The following is a 20,897-nucleotide window of genomic DNA, read 5'->3' as shown; positions in this document are numbered from 1 at the left end:
GTGAATGCCAAGCTTTTTTAATAAAAAGGTTGGTTTTACTGCCAGTAGATATCTAAAGACACTCTACAGTTCATATTAATAAGACTGAATGTAATTGAATGTCAGCAGATACAGTGATTTATAAAGTACTTCATAACCCTGTGTATAATGAAAACCCTTGGCACTGAATCCTAATATTTGATGAAACATCACACTGGCTTTATTTCCAATAGTCAACTTGACCTAGAACCTTCTATCATTTTTATGGTGAACTGATTTAGCCTGTTTCTACCTGTGAATCAAGTTTTCATCTATAATTAAGAAAAAAATGATGCAATTTGAATTTCAGCCTTTTCCCTTGGTTCAGCATTTTCTATACTTTCAAAGCAATGAAACGGCTATTTTAGCAAATATATCAGAAGTGAATATAACTTTGAATGTAAACTCCTTGAAAGCAGACACCTGGGAAAACTGATATTCGCACCACTGATAATACCCTTGCCAAAAATATTTTTAGAATTCGTCTTTGGAAACTGCTTTTTATATTGGTAGCACATTTTAAAATATCTATTTCTTTGGTAAGACTTTGCTTTGGGTGATGGATTTGAATTTTTTTTGAACAGTAAAATATATTTGCAGCCAAGACAAATGAGTAATTGGGCTAAGCTGGATAAAGAGCAATTTAAGATAAAACAAAATAAAATAAGATTTGGGGGATGATAATCTAGTAAGCATAATAGGCAATGTAACACTTGTAAAGTGATCTCGATGCTTTTATTCACACAGTTGTTAAAAATAATGTTGCAAAAGGAAAATGCACGATCTGACAACAACAAAAACTGGAGAAGGTGTTTAATTGTAAAGGGCTTCCCTGGTCACTCATTAGTAAAAAACGCCTGCCAATGCAGGAAGCATGGGTTCAATCCCTGGGTCAGGAAGATCCCGTAGAGTAGGAAATGTCAACCTACTCCAGTATTCTTTCCTAGGAAATCCCATGGACAGAGGAACCTGGTGGGCTACAGTCCTTCCTGGCAGGCTTCAGTCCTTGAGGTCTAAAAGAATCAGGTAGGACTGAGTATCTAAACAAAAACAGTGCAATTGTAGATTGAAAAGCAAGCTCATAGTTGATTTCAATCCACTGAAAAATTAAGTATTTAATATTATAATAAAACACTTCATAGGATGCTTTTGACCAAGCATACTTCATAAAAACCTTGATAATTAAATATTTCATATGAAGAAAACTGAGAGTGAACAAGAAGTTAAAAACAAAATGTTTTAAGATCTCTAACATTTCCCCATAGCTTTAAAATGTAAAGAAAAAATTCTAAATAATTCTGAGAATGTTTGAAGGTATATTTGTATTCATCTTAATGTGCAAAACAGGCTCCCCAAAACTTAAATCTCAGACATGAAAGTGTATACTCTCTACCAGGGAATATTGTTAAAAGTACAGATTCGAGTTCATGAGTCTACATTTCTAATGAGTTCTCACCTGGTGCTCATGCTGCTGGTTCTGGAATCTTGTTTCCAGTAGCAGGATTACAGATTTCAACTTGTTCTAGATATTTTCTGGTTGTCTTTCCAGTTCTTTCAAAAAGTTCTCCCAGTCTCTGGATATCTCATTCATTTTTTGGTTTTTATTTTTTCTCTGGTTGGTATAAAAAAATTAATGAATGAAAAATCTCTTGTAACTGTGGATTGCCTAAATCTATACTGTCAAAGGCAGAAATTCTCTCAAAAACCTCTCCAACGGTCCCATTCCCTTCCCATTCCCACACCTGCAGCTTCCCCTGGACACCTTGATCTCACAGCTTAGTCTCCTGCTGAGTGTGATTCTGTGTAGTAAAAATGAAACTGTAATGTCTGTGTCCGGGGCCCATGAAGGTCAGAAAGCTCAGTGATTCTGCTGTTAAAAATATCAATTCTGCTTAAAAATAAAATCCTCAGATATCTAAGGCAACTGGGTTGAATACTGCAATTTATCTCCAAGTACCACCATCTGATAAATTTTGAAATAATATTTGTTTTATGTTTTAGTTACTATAAAAAATATTGGTTCATTTTATATCAGTTATGCAAGACTGAGGTGAAAAAATGATCTTATGTATGAAAAGAGGGCAATGGCAACCCACTCCAGTACTCTTGCCTGGAAAATCCCATGGATGGAGGAGCCTGGTAGGCTGCAGTCCATGAGGTCGCAAAGAGTCAGACACTACTGAGCGACTTCACTTTCCCTTTTCACTTTCATGCATTGGAGAAGGAAATGGCAACCCACTCCAATGTTCTTGCCTGGAGAATCCCAGGGACGGGGGAGCCTGGTGGGCTGCCGTCTATGGGGTCGCAAAGAGTCAGACACGACTGAAGCTACTTAGCAGCAGCAGCAGCAGCAGCATGCTAACCTTTAAAGTTACAAGCAAAAACAGAAAAAATATATAAATGCAATTATCATTGGATAGAGTGTGAACTGCTTTGAATTATTGGTTTAATTTTCAGATAATATAGGGATCTATCCTGTATCAACAAGGCTTCCCATGTGGAGCAGTGGTAAAGGATCCACCTGACAATGCAGGAGACATAGGTTTGATCCCTGTGTTGAGAAGATCCCTTGTAGAAGAAAATGGCAACCCACTCCAGTATTCTTGCCTGGAAAATCCCATGCACAGAGGAACCTGATGGACTCCAGTCCATAAGGTTGCAAAGAGTCGAACACGACTCAATGACTAAGCATATCCTGTATAAACTTTTAATCAAAATTTAGTAATTAGGGCAGTGAAAGTACAGAAAAACTCAAACCATGATAACATTGGACTTTCCTGGTGACTCAGATAGTAAAGAATCTGTTTGCAATACAGGAGGCCTGGGTTTGATCCCTGGGTTGGGAAGACCCCTGGAGGAAGAGCCCATGGAGGAGGGCATGGCAACCCACTCTAATATTTTTGCCTAGAGAATCCCATGGACAGAGGAGCCTGGAGGGCTACAGTCCTTGGGGACGCAAAGAGTCAGGCACGACTGAGCAACTAAGCACACATGATAACATAGAATTTCAAGAAATCTATTTAATGCTAAGTTTGGAGAATAAAAGAAAAGAAAAAACTATCAGTAAGATAGGTGCATGGAATTAGGCATTATTTAGCAATGCACTTATAATGGAACTTTCCAACCTGAAAAATCTTATGATTGTTGACAATCTATAATAAATCCATCTCTCTCGACCATAGACATGTAAATAATAATCAGAGAAGTCAGTCAATTCGAGGCTTTCTGAAAATCTAAGACAGGTTTCTATATGTTTTCACTAGAGGCGTGTGTGAATTGCTTTATTTTATCTCTCCAATAATCTGTCCGTAATTATCTTTATGGTTATGAAACAAGTGATAGTGAACATGTCTGAAACAATTGCATATTTATATATGTCCCTATATGGACAGGGAGGCCTGGCGTGCTGCAGTCCATGGAGTTGCAGAGTCAGACACTTCTGAGTGACTGGACTGAACTAAACTGAACTGATACGCATTACCAATTTTGGCCCCAACACTAACTAACTCGTGAACTTGAACGGGTCAACTAAATTCTATAACTGCTGGTATCTGATTCTGGGACAAACATTTGATACTAGACAAGAAGATTTTAAGAATCTCCAGAGTCAGCTTGAGAACAAATTTTATTCCGACCTTAAACCCAGCTTCTAAAAACTAGGTTCTTGGTTTAAGAGCTTATGAACCTAAGCTCTCTTAAGATTAGACATTTCAGTCCCCACTCCTGGTAGAGGATTCTTGCTGCTCCCTTGCTTCTCTTGCTCCTGCCGAGGTTCCCATTCAGGACCGCTCTGAATGGGAAACACAGAACCTCTCTGTAGTTGCTCTCAGAGTGAAATGCAGACTTACTCCCTCCCAACACTCTCGTGATACTGAAGAATTTTTCCTACATTCCCATGCTCATACTATGTTTTTCAGACTTCTGGCTGCCTAGACTTCTGGTTAATGCTTCTTGCCCAAGTCCTCTGGATCCTGAAATTGCTCCATCTGCCTGTGCTCCACCGGCTGCCCAGCCTCTCTTCATCACGTGGCCGGTTTCAGTTTGCTGGGACCCCAGGTCCCATCCAGGAACCAGCCCAGCAGAACAACACAGATGCAGAGATAATAGTCACCGGTCGGACACGACTGAAGCAACTTAGCAGTAGCCGTCATGGGATGGTGGTCTGAGGGTGACCAACTGAAGACACTATTGCAGCGAGGCAGACAGTTCAGGTGAAAAAAAACAAAACAAAAACAAAGAAGTGAGGGAGATGAATACAATCATCACTTCACCAGAATGCTTTATTTAGCGAATCTAATGGTCATAGAAAAAAAAAAGATTATAGTTTAGACAATTGCCTATGGATATTAATCCTGAAACCACAGTCAAGAGATTTTCCCACCATTTATTCAACTTCTGTTTCAAGGTTAAGTGTCCATATGCATAACTGCCATCTCCTCCAGGAAGGTCTCATTTAAATAAGAAGGAAGATCAGAAACGAACTTCAGCACTGACCATTGAGGATTTATTTGTATTAATCTACACACTCAAATTATTTCCTTTGCTTAATCTCTACTGCATACTGTGCCTATATTTTACAAAAGCAAAAGTTCAAATGCAAACACTAATAGACAGAAATGTGTGTGACAAGCCAGTATTTAGACACCAGGATTGCCTCACATCTGTGGCCTCTCATTTCAGCAAACACTTCTTCTTGGGTCACTCTATCACTTCCGAGGACTTGACTATTTTTGAAGCGTGCATCTGATTTTTTGAACATTTGTTTGTATAGTTTCAACAGTAAAAGTTGTATACACTGCTCGTGCATTAGAATATGCATACCTAGGTCTACAGAGTGAGAGTGTCTAATTGTGGACTATAATCTTCATTAACAAACTAAAATCATTCTGGTGCTGCCTTTCCACGGAGGTTGCTGGAAAACCAGTTCTGTATATTCATTTTAATTTAGTCCCTGTGTCTAAAATGTTAGGGAGACAAATAGTTTTCTTTTATAAGCACAGAGTTTCAAAAAAAAGGAAAAAAAATGAAGACTGAATTTAAATACTTTCTTCCCCAATTTTCTCTCTTTCATTGGAGTACTGTTGCTTTACAACATTGTTAGTTTCTGGGGTACAGCAAGGTGAACCAGCTATGCTGTTGTTTGGTCGCCCAGTGGTGTCCAGCTCTTTGTGACACCATGGACTGCAGCATGCCAGGCCTCTCTGTCCCTCACTCTCCCAACAAATCTCCCAAAGTTTGCCCAAGCTCATGTATATTGCATCAGTGATGCCATCCAGCCATCTCATCCTCTGACACCCTCTTCTCCTTCTGCTCTCCATCTTTCCCAGCATCAGGGACTTTTCCAATGAGTCAGCTGTTTGCATCAGATGACGAAAATACTGGAGCTTCAGCTTCAGCATCAGTCCTTCCAGTGAGTATTCAGGGTTGATCTCCCTTAAGATTGACTGGTTTTATCTCCTTGCTATCCAATGCACTCTCAGGATTCCTCTCCAGCACCATAGGTTGAAGGCATCAATTCAGCTACATGCTTACATATATCACTCTTTTTGGATTCCCTTCCCATTTAGGTCACCACAGAGCATTGAGTCGAGTTCCCTGTGCTATGTAGTAGGTTCTCATTAGTTTTCTGTTTTACATATAGAATCAACTGAATTTAAATACATTTAAGCTGTTAATAAAGCTAGTGGATGTGATAAAATTCCAGAACTTTTCAAATTCCTAAAGAACGATGCCATCAGGTTTTGCATTCATTATATCAGCAAATCTGGAAGACCCAGCAGTAGCCACAGTACTGGAAAAGTCAATTCTCATTCCAGTTCCAAAGAAGGGTAGATACTAAAGGATATTCTAATCATCAGATAATTGTACTCATCTCCCATGCTAGTAAGGTCATGCTTAAAATCTTGCATGATAGGCTTCAGCATTATGAAAACCAAGAACTTCCAGATGTTCAAGCTGGGTTTAGAAAAGGAAGAGGAATTAGAGATCACATTGCCAGCATTCGCTGGATTATAGAGAAAGCAAGGGAATTTAACATCTACCTCTGTTTCATGGACTACACTAAAGTCTTTGACTCTGGATCATGACAAACTGTGGAAAGCTCTTAGAGAGATGGGGATACCAGACCATCTTACCTGTCTCCTGAGAAACCTGTATGTGGGACAAGAAGCAACAGTTAGAACCCTGTATCGAACAACTGTTTGGTTCAAGATTGGGGAAAGAATACAACAGCGCTGTCTGCTGTTACCCTGCTTGTTTAATCTATATGCTGAGTACATAATGAGAAATGTTGGGCTCCATGAGTTACAAGCTGGAATCAAGATAGGTGAGAGAAGCACAAACAACCTCAGATAATCAGATGATACCACTCTGATGGCAGAAAGCGAAGAGGAACTAAAGTGCCTCTTGATGAGGGTGAAGGAGAAGAGTGAAAGAGCCCACTTAAGACTAAGTATTAAAAAACTAAGATCATGGCATCCACATGCTGGCAAAGTAATGCTCAAAATTCTCCAAGCCAGGCTTCAACAGTATGTGAACTGTGAACTTCCAGATGTCAAGCTGGATTTAGAAAAGGCAGAGGAACCATAAATCAAATTGCCAACATCCACTGGATCATCGAAAAAGCAAGAGAGTTCCAGAAAAACGTCTACTTCTGCTTTATTGCCTATGCCAAAGACTTTGACTGTGTGGATCATAACAAACTGTGAAAAATTCTTAAAGAAATGGGGACCAGACCACTTAACCTGCCTCCTGAGAAATCTGTATGCAGGTCAAGAAGCAACAGTTAGAACTGGACATGGAACAACAGACTGGTTGCAAATAGGAAAAGGAGTACGTCAAGGCTGTATATTGTCACCCTGTTTATTTAACTTATATGCAGAGTACATCATGAGAAATGCTGGGCTGGAGGAAGCACAAGCTGGAATCAATATTGCTGGGAGAAATATCAATAACCTTAGATATGCAGATGACACCACCCTTATGGCAGAAAGTGAAGAAGAACTAAAAAGCCTCTTGATGAAAGTGAAAGAGGAAAGTGAAAAAGTTGGCTTGAAGCTCAACATTCAGAAAACTAATATCATGGCATCGGTTTCCATTCCTTCATGGCAAATAGATGGAGAAGCAATGGAAACAGTTGCAGACTTGATTTTTGGGGGCTCCAAAATCACTGCAGATGGTGACTGCAGCCATGAAATTAATTGATGCTTGCTCCTCAGAAGAAGATTTTGACCAATCTAGACAGCATATTAAAAAGCAGAGACATTACTTTGCCAAAAAATGTCCATCTAGTCAAAACTATTGTTTCTCCTGTAGTCATGTATGGATGTGAGAGTTGGACTATAAAGAAAGCTGAGTGCCGAAGAATTGATGCTTTTGAACTGTGGTGTTGGAGAAGACTCTTGAGAGTCCCTTGGACTGCAAGGAGATCCAACCAGTGTATCCTAAAGGAAATCAGTCCTGAATATTCATTGGAAGGAATGATGCTGAAGCTGAAACTCCAATACTTTGGCCATCTGATGCGAAGAGCTAACTCATTTGAAAAGACCCTGATGCTGGGAAAGATTGAAGGTGGTAGGATAAGGGAACATTGGAGAATGAGGTGGTTGGATGGCATCACAGGCTCAGTAGACATGAGTGTGTGTGAACTCTGGGAGTTGGTGATGGACAGGGAAGCCTGGGGTGCTGCAGTCCCTGTGATCTCAAAGAGTTGGCCACAACTGGATGACTGAACAACAACAACAAGCAGAGTATGTCAGTGTCTCATCCCAGCTCTCAAAGCAACCTGGAAACTCCAGAAGGTATTTACCTGCCTGGAGCCTGAGACATTTGAATTTGCTACGCTTGACCTAAGTTATCCCAGGAAAATTATCAGTACCAGTTGCAGAGAGGTGTTAAAGAAATAAGGTAGACAAGTTACTGTGCCAATTTAATAAGATTTCTTTTCTTTCTGTTTTGGAGATATTCAACAGTTAGACAGTCACTTGCCATTACTATTTAAATCTAAGAGTATGGATCATCTTTGAACTGAAACACTTTTTTTCAATTATGGATACACTGAGTTACATTGGCCTTCCCTGATAGCTCAGTTAGTTGGTTAAGAATCTGCCTGCAATGCAGGGACCCCAGTTCCATTCTTGGGTTGGGTAGGTCTGCTGGAGAAGGGATATGTTACCCACTCCAGTATTCTTGGGCTCCCTTGTGGCTCAGATGGTAAAGAATCCACCTGCAGTGTGGGAGACTTGGGTTTGATCCCTGGGTTGGGAAGATCCCCTGCAGAAGGGAAAGGCTATTCCAGTATTCTGGCCTGGAGAATTCCATGGGGTCCATGTATAATCCATAGGGTTGCAAAGTGTCAGACACAACTGAGCAACTTTCACTTTCACTTGAGTTACATTGACACCATGTTTTTAAAATAAGGGCAATGTACTTTTAAAAATTAATCTATTTCTGAAAATAAGTGAAATCTCTCCTGAATACTGGGCTAAGTGTGTAAAGATAATTTTAAAAATTCAGTAAATATTTATTCAATAGCTACTATTTTTCAGATACTCAAAAAAAGGTAATTTGGGCAAAAATAAGGTGGAAACAGATTCAAATAAAAAATGCATACTATTTCTAATGTCCCTTGGGTTAATAGGTGGTTTTATATATATATATATATATAATGTAGATATGTATGTACATGGGTGTGCATAAATATAGATTAATAAATATTTTACTTTTAAATACCTACTGATTTTCAACTAACAAATATTTCTCTAATTATAGATACTTTATGGTGTCTTGAAGCATAGCTACACATTATATGCAGTATATATAAACAACAGATTTATAAAAAATAACACTGTTTTAAAGTAGAAATGTCCAAAGAGAATAAGCAAGGCAGGCATACTAAACAATGCTCTCTCAAACGAGAGAGAGAGTTTTAGCTCTTAATATTCACTTATTTTTCAGGCTCAGTATTTTTTAAAAGTGTTAACATTGTCTTATAAAAATTGAACCAACAACTAAATGATCATTCTTTTCTTTACTTTATTTTAAAATATAAACTTATTTTGAAATCAAAAGCAAAGTCTTTAGCCACTAACATTGTTCTGATAGAAAAACAAGCCTTCACGTGTATCTCTGATTTCTAAATACACAGCAAGGGAAATCTACCTTTCTTTTGCACCTTCATGACTTGGAGTTTATAACTGTTTCTTTATCAACCAATGTACCCTAAAAACAATCTGACTTTCTTTTTTATTATTAGATAGTTTATTTTAATTCAGGGGTAAAAAATGAACCATTGCATTTTGTCTCATTCCAAAATATTCTGGGACCATCACCACTTTTATAATGTCAGTTCAGTTCAGTTCAGTCGCTCAGTCGTGTCCGACTCTTTGCGACCCCATGAATCGCAGCACGCCAGGCCTCCCTGTCCATCACCAACTCCTGGAGTTCACTCAGACTCACGTCCATCAAGTCAGTGATGCCATCCAGCCATCTCATCCTCTGTCGTCCCCTTCTCCTCCTGCCCCCAATCCCTCCCAGCATCAGAGTCTTTTCCAATGAGTCAACTCTTTATAATGTCAGTTATGTCTAATTGAACCTGTGTCAATAGGTCATATAACATCTTGGTTTCTGAAAAATGGAACTTTCCAGTTGGGTAACCATAAAAAAGTTTGAAATTAGGTTATCTCAGGAGAAGTAATTATTTGTATAATTTGCAGTTCATGGACATTGAATATGAATGAATCTGATATTCAGACCCTTTAATATTGTGCCACTTAGATTCTTGAACTGGTGAGATGGCTTTGGCAGCATCTCAAGCTTCAGTGCAAAGGGTGTTAAGCATTTATCTGTTCACATCCTAGGTTGAGCAACAAAACTGCTTTTGTTTAAAGAATAACTAACAGATGAGTAATGAAGTCACTTTCTCAAAGCCAAATTCCATCTTCGAGAAGAGGAGGTTTGGACTGTAGAGTTCCATCTAACAGCTATGTTGGAATTTAGATTTTCTAACAGAAGTCACAAAGCAACTGTTCTTTCAACCAGAATATTCTTTCTCAAGAACACACCAGCAATCCATGTAGCATTTTTCATCTGTTCAGTTTTTTCAGAAAGGGCTCTTGAACTTGTGTTATATTGTAAGCTTAACCCCTAAAACAAATCAATATTTCCCGTTTATTGTCGATAAAGTTTCTTTTTATAAGAGTTTTTGAAAGTTGATGGGGCTTCTCTCCTATTGTTTTCCTTTGCTCTGCTTTCTTTTGAAATGTTTTTAAATGCATCATTGTCAAAGGAGTAAAGTGAAACTACAAAGGCAATTCCTTAAGGGTGTTTTTCCAAACTTAAAATTCTTATGACCATTACTCTGTTGTCTAAATAAATGTGCCCCATGATACAAACAGAGTCAGGATCCATTCTTCATCAAAGTGCAGAAATTAAGCTCCAAAGGAAATGGCAACCCACTCCAGTGTTCTTGCCTGGAGAATCCCAGGGACCGGGGAGCCTGGTGGGCTGCCGTCTATGGGGTTGCACAGAGTCAGACACGACTGAAGCGACTTAGCAGCAGCAGCAGAGGTGTGCTGTAAGGGTTAAGAGTCCATCTGTACTGTTAACATTGCACCTTTAGTTATCATGAAAATACTCAGAGCTTAAAGAGGAGAAAGTTTGCACTAATGTCTGTGTAGCACCCTTCGTGGGTTCCTCCCAGCTCATGAGATTTCTCTCTTCTCCTAAAAATAAGAACCAACTTTAAAATAAAGCTACATCCTTCCTTCTTTTTGGAGACATCTGCAATGCTGCCCATGGAAAAGTGTCAAGCTGGTTATGGACACAACTTTAGTTGTTACATGAATTAACAGTGTCCCGGCCATAAATTATTTTTTTCTCAGTCATCTTTGGGGAATTTTTAACAGATTTATTTGTTTAATTCTACACACATTTTCTACTGCTTTTCCATCACTTTTCTTCTTTCCCCAGCAGCTATTCTTTCTAATGAATTTTGGTTTTCACCTGATTATGTTACTCTTGGTGTCATGCCTCTACAAGGTGTCTTTCTTGTAAACTCTATCTTCCATGATAGTGAGCTGACTGCTCTCCAGGGCATACTTAACCAGCTACCAGTCTTGATCTCTGATAAGTGAGTCTGAAATGGAAGCTGCTTTTCATTTTACTTGTTCCCTGTTTAGCCTGTTTCTTTATAGTCCACATTCCATTATTGTTATTTCTCAATACTGAAGTTTTTCTCATAGCCTAGAGCCAACGAAAAGATTATTTTTAGCTTCTTCTTAGAAAAGAACTGTTTATTCACCCAGTAATCAGAATGTGTTTTGAACGTGGCACATACAGTGAAAATGAGAAAATAATCTTGTCTTAAATCTGTAAACATTTTCAGAACCAGCACAGAAGAAGAGTCACTAGTAAAATTTATGTTTAAGGTCATAAATGGTGGATCAATGTATGAGCAAGAACATATGCCTTTTCCTTTATTCCTATAACCACAGCCCAGTTAATCTAATAATTTTTCAGTATTCTTTGAACCCTCAGGTAATGACTGTAGCTAAAGACAGGATATTAGGTCATCCAGTTATCTGATTTACTGTTACATATTCTACATGTTTATATTTTAAGATTTTTCACATGGTGGTGGAAAATCTAGACCTGATTCTTAGGCAAAGTTTCTCTAACATTCAATAGATTTATCTCTAACAGATACTTTCAGCGGTCCGTCATACAATCTTAGAAATTCAAAGTAATTAATTGGAGTAAAGCCCTGTATTTGTGCATCCGTTCGGAGTAATTAACTGAAGTGAAACACATGTATTGCTAATCTTGCATTCTGTGATTAAGATAGAAATAAAGACATCCATCAAACTAGATTACTTCTTCATCAAAGAGGCACAGAAATATCTCCCCAGATGTTGGGCTCATTTTAATTGTATCAGAGCCTCTCATATCACAGGTTTAAGTGAGGTACTATTTCCCATTAAAAATAAAATATGAAAGTATGAGAGTGTACTATTCAGATGTGAAAGGAATCACAATGCATTTAAAGATATCTTTGCTAGTAAAATTAATTAAAGAAACAACAAGCATGTGTGCTTATTGATATATTTCTGACTTAGGCACATAAACATTGATCTGAGAGGAGCAGCTGGACCTTCAAATCTATTACCAAATGTATCCAAATCATTCTCTCTGACCTCTCTAAATTTTTTACTGAAAAAAAAAAAGAGTGGAAAATGTATGAAAAGAAATCCAATTGATGACCCACACAAAAAAACCCCAAATGACATTTACTACCTTTTACTCAAGTTAACAGTCCTCCCACCAGTAAGAATATAGATTGTAAAAGTAACCTGCTTGTTTGGAAAAGAAAAGACCCACTTACTCTACTAATTTTGTGGTTAGTTATTCAGAACTGCCCCTAGTAATATCAAGAAGTTCAGGTTATTCGCTAGGACTGGGAAAGAGTAGAGTAACTAAGACCAGAAGTTGTCATAGAATAATGAATGATTTGACACAAAGTGATTTCTTGAAAACCAAAGTTACCATTTCAGGAAATTTATTCTCTTGTGGTTTAGTGAGCCATGAGGGAGGTGGACTAAACAGATTGAGAATAAATCAAACTCAGACCTTTCATGGACAGATAGCCTTTCCTTTAGGTATCTCAAAAATGCTGTATAAAGCACTATTTCTCATATCACTCATTGTGTGATATATGTTCTTATTTTCATCTTAAAGATTAAGTGAAAAGCTATAAACTTAAGTGATTCAAAACAGAAATATATATATATCCATATTCATAATAGCTTGGACCAGCAAAAAAAAAAAAACTCCCTAAGTACTTATAATTACATTAGCAATTAGCTGTGCAAAAAAAAATTTTTTTATTTTAATGAGCTTTTCTGGATTTTCTTCGTTCTGTTGTATGGTTAAGGGTTCACGCAATATCTGCATTTTGGTGGGTCTTGAACATAAACATGAGTTTAAATTCTCAGATTTCAGAAATCTCCAGGTCACAGTGGTTCAACCATAAATGCGAAAAGGTAAAAACTTGCAGATGTGAGACAAAATAGCTAAATCCTACACTCTACTTAAATTGGACAAGCAAATATTTATACCCAAAAAAAAACTGGACAAAGTATTAAATAGTGATACTGAAAATGACATACATTTGTTGAATAGAATTTAAATATTAAAACAATGTCATTACACTTTAAAAATTTTTAGTTGTAATTGCTAGATCAAATGGCAACATTAGAGATACATAAATTGAAAAAAATATATGGTTAAGGTAGGGAAAAATCCAAATGATAGGAAGTTGCAATATCATATAACAACTAAAAATATTGTAAAAAATATAGATATATTATCTGTTGGCTTACAAACCATATATTCTAAAAGCATATGCAGAAAAAATTTACATGTAATACTTGTGTAAAAAATATTTTTAATCCAAGAGACTTTGGGTTCATTCTGATAGTTAATCATGATTGTCTCCCCCAGTTTCCAGTGAACTGTTTCCCAGTGAAATATCCATGGGAGACAAAACAAACAATATAATTTCATAAAGCACAGAAAATCAAGAAGCTCTATCAGCTAACTGAACATCTATTGAAGGAATTTCTGCTAAGTGGGGTATGAATGAAATAAGTTGGAAAATGATGAGAAGCAGCCAAATCATATGGAGACCTTCTCTCTCCCCAGTCACTACTTGCTTTCTCCAAGGACTCCCAAGAGATGTGGAAACTCACATTGGTAAAACCTCAGTACTATATTATTATTGTCAACAAAGGTCCATCTAGTCAAGGCTATGGTTTTTCCAGTAGTCATGTATGGATGTGAGAATTGGACTATAAAAAAAGCTGAGCAACCAAATAATTGATGCTTTTGAACTGTGGTGTTGGAGAAGACTCTTGAGCATCCCTCGGACTGCAAGGAGATCCAACCAGTCCATCCTAAAGGACTGGGTCCTTTAGATCATTCCTGGGTGTTCATTGAAAGGACTGATGTTGATGCTGAAACTCCAATACTTTGGCCACCTAATGTGAAGAGCTAACTCATTGAAAAGACCCTGATTCTGGGAAAGACTGAAGGCAGGAGGAGAAGTGGATGACAGAGGATGAGATGGTTGTATGGCATCATCCATCGACTCAATGGACATGAGTTTGGGTAAACTCCGGGAGTTGGTGACGGACAGGGAGGCCAGGAGTGCTGCAGTTCATGGGATCGCAAGGAGTCGGACACGGCTGAGCGACTGAACTGAACTGAACCGAGCTATATTATTCATGACATCTCCTAAGATTGTCAGAATTGTTTTCTACTCTTTCATCAAGTCTTCCCTTTTCATAGCTCTTTGGAAGGCTGAGCTCGCATTCATTATTCCTAAAGCAAAGCAATGAGATAAAAATAATTGTATCTGTTTCAGAGGACCAAATACTTGATTGCAAATCACATGAAGGTGATAATGAAATTCTGAACACCCATAATTGACCTTAGTCCTCCAAATGATGAAGTCAGTGCTTTTAAATACAAATGCCAAAGATAAATTTAATCATATGTTAGTATCAATGGCCAATACTTGGAAAAAGATATGATTTTATACAGTTTTGTTTTCAAACTAATGGTTTCTTAGTTCTGGTGTCTTTTGAACCAGTGAAAGTGGTAAAATTATCACTACTATTATTGCACCCCCTGAATCTCAATAATTGTTTCAAGGTTTATGAGTTACAATAATATTATTATTTATTAATGGGAAATATATATAAACAACTAAAACCAATAGCCTGCTAGGTAAAACTTATCACCAGGATCTACCATTGTTTTAGTAGGCATCTGGTGGTGGATTTATCTTGTCTCCACTATTTGTTTTTGAACTCTCTCAGAAGAAGAGTGATACCTGTAACCACACAGATGTCCCAATACCATATTTTGCATATAATACAAACTTCAAAGTATTTTTTAATAGATTAATTAGTCCTAGGTGACTTAGGCTTAATGGTTGTGGGAGGCTCTTCATTTACATGACTGCTGAATTCCTCCTGAAATTCCTGCTATAAATGGTAATTTTGCCTAAATTTTATTTGGTGTAAAAATCAATGCTTTCAACCAAGGACAGCATCATTTCAATTTGGGCCAAATAGAAATTTAGGTCCTGGTAAATTCAATGCCAGTGAAGGACAAACATAGATAAGGGAATATGGATCTGAATCATCTTCCACTAACTACTGTGAAAGTGAAGTGAAGTCGCTCAGTCGGGTCCAACTCTTTGCGACCCGTGGACTGTAGCCCCAAGCTCCTCTGTCCATGGGATTCTCCAGGCAAGAATACTGGAGTGGGTTGCCATTTAGATCATTTTATTTTAAATAGGATACTCTTTGACTGATAATCTAATATGCAAACTTTCAAGTATGCAATTTATGCAAATATGTCATTATTAAGTATAGCATCCTATATCTTCTACAGATTACTAAATATGCCTCCTCATATAGCAATCAGTGACCTGTAAGGAAGATGAAATGCTTTTTCTATAAGAGAAGTAGAAAAGCAATTAGTCTAAGGTTTGCATCTAGTAGCCTTTGATTTCATGCTTGATATTGTTTTTAACTGTGTGACTGTTAATGTTATTTTGTAGCCTTAACCACAAATGACTCCTGGCAAGACCTCATACCATTAACAATGAGATTAGCAGAGGAAAATTCAAAAACACTCATGGGGATTGTTTGTACTGTTTTTTTGTTGGGTATGTTTTTGCTCTGTGGGATAGAAGACAGTTTAAAACAGCCCTGCATGAAAAAAGAAGCGACTGACCGCAGGTTGCAAGTATGCTTCAGTGAAGCAGAGGTTTCTACAGCTCATCTCAGCAAAGGGGAGGTTTCTAACGGTCCCCTGCTGACTTCAAATGTGTTCACAGCCTGCACCCAGCAGCCACAGTGGAAACTTACCAGTGTGATAATAATCACTTAAAGTAAGACTGTGGTGACGACCCTTTCCCCCCACTACCAGAAATCCCCCGAGTAAAAGCTTTATCCCCTGGGGAGACACAGAGATGCAAAGACTTGAAAACAGGTGTGCCTTTCCCTGACAGAAAAATTGGGTATGGACAGCTTTTCATTCTTGATACTTTCAGAATCACAAAATTAGCACAAGCACAACATTACCTGAGCTTTAGAGGTGCCTTAAAATTTTGTTGACAACATTTTTGATATGTAGAAAGGGGTCATTAGGGTAAAGGAAAACAATTGCTGAGAGGGAGGGCGGGAAGGAGAGAAATAGGGAAGGAGAGAGACAGAGATGGAGAGAGGGAGAGATTTCACCTAAAATCCTGGAATAGTACACACCAATAGGATTAATAGTTATTGCCTCTGGAATGCAGGGGCAGAGTGCAGAGTAGGAGCCATTCCTTTTACTTTTTTAAGTTTTTCATTGGTGTTATTTGTTACAATCACCATACAGTACTTTGGTAATTGTTTTTAAAGACTATTTTTATGATTATTTTGAAAACTTTCCTCTAATGAAGGTGAAATTTGTTCTCTAAGAAAACTACCTTAACATTTTGTCAAAGGTGGGGTTTAACTACATACGTATACAAATAATAAAATGTCCTTTAAATAAATACACATACAAATAATAAAATGTCCTTCAAGTTTCAACTTCCTATGGATCACTAAATTCAGGAAGGTATTTTTAATTCGAGTTAACATTTGTATATCACTTGTCAAATTACAAAGTGCTTTGCTTATTTGTGACCATATCTTATGCAACAACTGTCCTCTGGAGTGGATATTATACTAATTTTAGTCTATTATTTTTATTGTTGTTTAGTCACCGTGTCTGACTCTTTAAACCCCATGGACTGTAGCCCACCAGACTCCTCTGTCCATGTGATATTACAAGCAGGAATACTGGAGTGGGTTGCCAATTTCTCCTCCCGGCGATCTTCCTGACCCTCGATTTAAAACTGCATTCCCCACGTTGGCTATTGGATTCTTTACTACTGAGCCACCAGGTAAGCCCCATATAATTTTAAGGAGTGGTAAAATCAAAGCAAATAGAATATGTCAAGGTCCAAGAAAACATCAGATACAAAACATCAGATACATCAGATACAAAGGTATTTTCAACCTTTGTTATATTGCTGCTGCTGCTGCTGCTGCTGCTGGGTCGCTTCAGTCGTGTCCAACTCTGTGCGACCCCATAGACGGCGGCCTGCCAGGCTTCTTCGTCCCTGGGATGCTCCAGGCAAGAACACTGGAGTGGGTCACCATTTCCTTCTCCAATGCATGAAAGTAGAAAGTGAAAGTGAAGTCGCTCAGTCATGCCCGACTCTTAGCGACCCCATGGACTGCAGCCTACCAGGCTCCTCCATCCATGGGATTTTCCAGGCAAGAGTACTGGAGTGGGGTGCCATTGCCTTCTCCCTTTGTTAACATTACACTGAGCTATCACAGAACACTATCAAACTCTACCAGAGAGTCCTAAATGCTAGTGCTTCTGCAGTATCTTTGGGGAAAAGCTCATGAGGAATAAATAAATGTGAGACAGGAGAACCCCAAAGCATCTCTAGTTGGCAGACAGGTAAACTTGGTTCTGGACCCTCATAAATCAAGATGTTCTATTCATTCTCTCACACATGCTTATTTGTCACTCCTGCCAAACACGCATAAGATTGGAAAACAAAATTTCTAGGAATCCAATAGTATGCTCTCTCTATAGATATAGCTTCCAATGCTACAGCAAAGCTAACCTTTCCCTCAGATTACAAAGGTCTGTGAAAGTCATCTTAGAGCTTAGTGAAGGACACATTTTAGAACCACTTGCTGCTGCTGCTAAGTCGCTTCAGTCGTGTCCGACTCTGTGTGACCCCATAGACGGCAGCCCACCAGGCTCCCCGGTCCCTGGGATTCTCCAGGCAAGAACACTGGAGTGGGTTGCCATTTCTGGTTTTATGGATCCAAGAGTAGGCCAAACTGAATCAAAAATTTCTGGAGTTGAAGTCTTAGCATGCAAATGCATATTAAACATATGTTTATATTTCGATCTGCAAAGGTCATTACCATACCCTGATTGTAAGATATTTGTAGAGAAATCTAAAATAGTAAAGGCAAAGCCAAAGTATCTAATGGATAAATAATTTTAAAAGCATATACTCCAAGTTTCCAATTCCAAAATTGAAGATTGTTTACCTGTAAGTAACAAATTGAATGCAACAATCAACTGAAATTATGCAATTAGGGTGGAGAAGCAAATGGCAATGTACACCAGTATTCTTGCCTGAGAAATCCCATGGACAGAGGAGCCTGATGGATTACAGTCCATGGGGTAACAAAAGAGTTGGACATGACTTAGCAGCTAAACGACAGCATGCTTTTAGAGAATGTTCATTCAGATCATATCTGCCTTGGCATAAGGTTGCTATGGTAAAGTGCACACTTGTTAAATTTCTTTCTTCAGTGCATAAATATTTTCAATTTTGTAAAAGTTAAATTTCAGAAACTTTTTATGTAAAAACTCAAAAATTCATCAAAAAAAACTTCCAATTAGATGAACACAGTTTTCTGTTTATAAGAATATAGCTAGAACCCATTTTCCATCAACAAAGCAACTTATAACAAAAGTGTGGGACCTAATAGCATAAGCCTTGTGTGTGCATATTGGTTCCATTAAGAGAATTCAGGATTTTGTGGATGTTCAGTCATCACTTCAAAATTCCTGTAAATGGGGGAGAAGGAGTTAATTCTATAAATATACATATATATGTATAAGAAATTGAGACATACACATATTAATAAGTTAACAGGAGTCTGTAGCTAGGCCAGGAATAGAATCCAGGTTACATATTTTTAGACTAGTGCCTCTTTGCTTTTCACACACAATATGATACTTACCCATATGCTTTAAAAGGACAGAGCTTTCCACAAGGAGAGTAACAGGAAAGAAAGAATTCATATAACCCTAGGACTGAGTAAAAATCTGCATACACATATGTGTCTTTAAACCACCCACGAATTCCTTCAGTTTCTTGTTTTCTTTTTTCCTCCCTCCATAAGCTCTGGTCTCCACCTCCCTTCACTGCCCTAACTCTCAAGGACCACAATAACAAGAGCTACTCATATTCTAGGCATGATTTAGGCACTTAACATGGATAATTCTTGATCACAATAAACCTAAAAGATATGTATTTAATGATCACAATAACCCTACAAGATATGTATTATTCCCAGTTTATAGGTAAGGAAACTGAGGTTCCATGACTTACCAAAAACTTGAGTTCTTCAGACACATTCCTCAGGAAAATGAAAACTTGATCCTTCAACTTTTTCCTCTTTGAATTTGTAAAAGTAAAGTGAAAGTCGCTCAGTAGTGCTCAACTCTTTGTGACCCCATGGACTATAGCCTCTCAGGCTCCTCTGTCCATGGAATTTTGAATTTGAGTTTACTTCAAATTCTTTCAGGTGAATGATCAGATAAAAAAGGGAAGGGTAACTCGATGGAAGCCACTGGAGACTTAAGGTGTTGCTCCTAGTACAAGTTAGGTGAGACTAGTATAAAAAGTAGGAGCTTCAGTTTTAGATAGTCAGGTTGAAATACTTGCTCTGCAATTTAATAACTTTTTGGCCTTTGGCAAATGACTTAAATCTCTATTATTATTTCCTCTTCTTTAAAAAAGAAATTGATTATTCCTATCTTACACAGTTGTTATGAGGATTAAAAGAGACAATAATTTGTGTTAGTGTTTAGCTCTTCACAGGGGCTTCCCTGGTGGCTCAGAGGTTAAAACATCTGCCTGCAATGCGGGAGACCTGGGTTCGATCCCTGGGTTGGGAAGCTCCCCTGGAGAAGGAAATGGCAACCCACTCCAGTATTCTTGCCTGAAGGATCCCATGGAGAGAGGAGCCTAGTAGGCTACAGTCCATGGGGTCGCAAAGAGTTGGACACGACTGAGCGACTTCACTTTCACTTTCACTTTAGGTCTTCACATGGCACATAGCCAGTGCTCAATAAATACCAGCTGCTGCTATTCCAGAAAGGCTAACATGGTTTGAGCCCTTGGTGTGTACCCCACACCACTGGGGCTGATTATCTCCCCTATCATTAATAATGGCAGGTAACCAATCACTTAATCACCTCTAGTAGATCCCTCCAATAGTATATTAATGCTCAATGTAATAGAAGAAAGATTTTTCTGCACATTTTATTTAAGTCTACATTGGTTTGAACCAGGCTTCCATGGTGGTTCAGTGGTAAAGAACCCACCTGCCAATACAAGAGAAACAAGTTCAATCCTTGGTTTAGGAAGATCCCTTGGAGCAGGAAATGGCAACCCACTCCAGTATTCCTGCCTGGTAAATTCCATAGACGTGGGGACCCTGTTGGGTTATAGTCTATCAGGTCAGAAAAGAGTCAGACATGACTTAGTGACTAAAACAACAAGTGGTGGAGCCAGGACTCCAACAATCCAGTTCTTCTGGCCATAGAGTGCATTCACTCTAGTCTTCCCATTTCTCTGCTTGCAGACAGCATCTATAAATGTGCTTTATTTCTCCCCATTCCCAGCATTTTAAAGTTGTGACGTCTTTTGTCATATGGATAGGCAAATTGTCTAGATGGTGTCAAGGACAGGGATAAAGGAAGATCTTGATTTCTTATTGCCTGACAAGACCTTTGCTTTGGCATGATGGTGAGCCAGAGTTCCACACCTGATCACACTATTCACTGCTGTGTGCTCCTTATGTCAAGTCAGCACATTCCCAATGTCCTGTGAGTCTTAAAAAATTGAAAAACAGTAACCATAAAATTTGATACTGCTCATTAAATTAAATGTAAAATGAAAATCTTGCATAAATAAAATTTAGTGTTAGCTCTTTTTAGCATGAAGGGTAATATAT

This window comes from Bubalus kerabau, chromosome 3 (genome assembly GCF_029407905.1).
Source record: "Bubalus kerabau isolate K-KA32 ecotype Philippines breed swamp buffalo chromosome 3, PCC_UOA_SB_1v2, whole genome shotgun sequence".
Taxonomy (NCBI): Eukaryota; Metazoa; Chordata; class Mammalia; order Artiodactyla; family Bovidae; genus Bubalus; species Bubalus kerabau.
This window is presented reverse-complemented; position numbering follows the sequence as displayed.